Here is a 3,438-nt window from a genome sequence, read left to right as displayed (position 1 = left end):
TTTTTTTTTTTTTTTTTTTTTTTTTAATTACTGTGCTGTTATGGGAGAACTCATTTCCAAAGTTTCCTTTCCATATTTTCATTGCTGTTAAAACACAGGAATGTACACCTATAAGAATGGCCAAACTGGCTCAGACTAATTAGTCCATTTAGTCTAATACCATTTTTCTGTTGGTGTCTGCTTGTGGTCACTGTGGGAGAYAGAGCAGGACAAATGTATATTTTCATCTAACACTCTCCCAAGTTCCAGTTATTTTCAGCTTTTCTGAGCTTGATCTCTGTCCCTTCGCTAAGCTTTTGTGGATATTCCATTGAGTTCTCTTGAACAAATGCAACTTTTTGCATCCGTGTCCTTTGGCAGGGAGTTTGCAGATGTGCACATTRGTGAAAAGCAACCTTTTTTGCTTTCAGATGGCTCCTATTGGCTTCCTTTGGTTGTGTATCAGACGGTGAACTGTCAATTCCTATTACGCTTTTCATGCCACTTATCCTGCAGACTCCCGCTATATCCCCTTTTCTCATGATCAGTTAGCTTCYTTGAAGGTATTTGCTGAGGAACGTCATCACAAATCTTTTAGAAACCTAAGTTAACTGTGTCAATAAGATCAACCTTTTTGCATGTTCATTGGTTTCTCCAAAGAATTCTAAGAAGTTGGTGTCACAGGACCTCTCCTCGCAGTCACGTTGACTTACACAAAAGATCATATTTATTAAACTGTCCACTACCACTGACCTTTATTATAGCTTTTCCTATTTAGTTCAGTCTAGATGCCAGGCTTATAGACTTGTAATTCCCTGGATCACGTATGGACACCTTTTTAAAGTTTGGTATTATAATTGCAGCCTTCCTGTGCTCAGGTCCCAGGACATTTTGCATGAAAGGTCGCCCATGAACATTGGTAATTCAACTGTTTAATCCCTTGGGTGAATATTGTTCTGTGTCTAGGATTCCTTATGGCTTTTATCTATTTGTATCATGAATTTATCCATGTCAGCTTTAGATAGAGCCTTTTTTGATTGACCCCGTTCTTCCTACTCCTCCTCCAAAAATAAAGGTGAGAGATTTAGGCACAGGAATGTGTCAGTTTTCTTCTGGTGGAAAGAAGCAAGCTCTGATGCAAAGATTTCATATAGTTTCTCTACAATGTCCACTCTGAATTCTCCTCTTAACAGCTTTGTCATCATTCAGCCCTATGGACTTTTCTTTTCTGATATGTTGAAGGAAGGAATGAAGGAATAGCTAAATGTTACTAGTCTGTTTTTCACCTGACATGTCTGACTAGAAGCCACAAGAGATAATGCTTTCATCTGCTTTTGAAAGTCCAAGCTCTTGAGACAATTTGGATGGGCAATGATCAGTAAGAGCTGTTTACCTGCAGTACTGTCTGTTGGATACCTTGGAGTTTTCCCACACCTAATTTGTGRGTCTATGATGTCTACGTCTTTTACATAACTATGCTTGAGCTAAAGCTTGAGTGCTATAATAACAAACAGTTGCACACCCCAAACAAAATGMGTCTATGGGTGCTTCCAAAAGACTTTAAAGCTCCTTGTATGATTGGTTCCTGTTTACTTCAAGCATCTTCTGAATGCTCTCTTGTGATGTGGGGCATGTTATTCTCCTTCTCATCCCTCCACTGAACATAGTCAATATTCCTTTACTCAGAGGGATTGTTTTTCTTCAGAACGGACACCAACACAGTGATTCAGCATTGCACTGCTTTTGTTCACATACTTCAGCTATTACTATCTGATTAAACAGTTGAAAAAGAGCCTGTACCTGGATAGGACTGAGTTGGAAGAGAGAGCAAAGAAGACGTCTGCAAACGCAAGTCCCGAAACCCCACTAGTATTAGTGTTCAAGTGATGTAACAACCATGGTTACAAAATTACACAAAATAGAAATGAAGCTTATGTCACCATTTCTGTCAAAGAGGAGGAAAAGATCCGTTGGTGGCTGGTATTTATATAGTCAGTTTTCATGCCTGGTTACCAGGAAGCTGAAGCTGATGAAGTGTAGCGGGCCAAGCTGTGTACTTGTTCTCATGGCTTATGCTGTATGAATGCACCTTGAAGGATAAACTAAGCTGGGAGAGAGAGTTAAGATTTTGCTTCTTTTGTGGCTTCATTTGTGCTGAAGGAGGCTGTCCTCTGAGTGGGATAACTATTGAGACAGGTATTTCCAGGGGTGCTGCAGCACTGCTGTGCAAGTGATCGTGTTATGGAGGAGGATGTTTAGATGAAAATTTTTCCTGTGAGAATGCTTGCCAAGAACAAATCACATTTGGGAACCTCTGCTACAATACTGGGCCTGATTCTAGCCTTCGTAACATAGAGTAAGTCGGACTCAAGATTATTAAATTCAATGGAACTATTTTACTGGCGATTAACATGGTGTATGTGAAAGGAGGCTTATTGTCAGCCTTTCTGTTTTTGGCTTTGTACACACTCTTAGGGCTGGTTGCTTGTCACGAGCAGTGCATCCCACGTAAACTAGAAAATTAAAATGTGTCTGTCCTTTAAGACTTAGTTGTATGTTTGCAGATTGTAGGTGTTTTTGTATAAGTGAAGTATGAACAAGTATATACTATTTCCTTGTGCACKTTTTATCTGTTTTTTTCCTGCAGAATGAGATAATCCTCTCTTGCTTACAGTATGCTGATGTCTACCTTGTCCTGCTATTAATGAATTATTTCATAGCAGTTGTGAGCCCTAGCCATGAACTGTCATTATACCATGTTTCATGGAGACACTGTATAAAGTAGAATAAGGGATAGTACTGGCTCCAAAGAGGTTACAAGCTACTAGATCTGATAGGTGAGCCTAGGATGCATGCCAGCAGTGGTTGGTTTATTAATGCCATCTGACAACTGCAGTTCCTTGCAACCAGAGAGCTCCCACAGATGCAAACATTTCTTTGGCCATAATGCTCAGTCACATACAATGTTTGTATGTATTAAGTTTTATATTGATAAATTTTTTTATTGTTTTTTRTCTCTTCTACCAGAAGTGAGGCTGAGCAAAAGCTTTTGAAGTGTTAATGTGAAGTACAGTAAAAGAAGTTAYATAGATGCTACTGAACTTTGGAGTAGAAATTGAATAGTCTCAGATCTATCCATCTATCAAGCCACTTGCATAACTTTTATTGCTGCCATGTCTGGGTACTTGCCTGGTATGTAGGAACAGAAATCTTTCTTTTCTCCCAATCTGCAGGATAATCAGCTTGCTTAATTTATATGTTCTGAGAGCATACCTAGCTTACTTGAGGAAACTTAGTGAAGAAAAGCAATGCAGAAGAAATGAGATAGGCATCTACTGTACAGTTAGACTTGTCTCTTGCCATAGTTCTGTCCATGGGCTAGGCTGGGTCCGGCTGTACGGAGTCCAGCTCTTGTTCACTTGCCCTATTGACTGAACATTAGTTCAGGCCAGTGGAGCA

This window comes from Rhea americana, unplaced genomic scaffold, assembly GCF_003343005.1.
Source record: "Rhea americana isolate MKP2758 unplaced genomic scaffold, rheAme1 scaffold_84, whole genome shotgun sequence".
Classification (NCBI taxonomy): domain Eukaryota; kingdom Metazoa; phylum Chordata; class Aves; order Rheiformes; family Rheidae; genus Rhea; species Rhea americana.
This window is presented reverse-complemented; position numbering follows the sequence as displayed.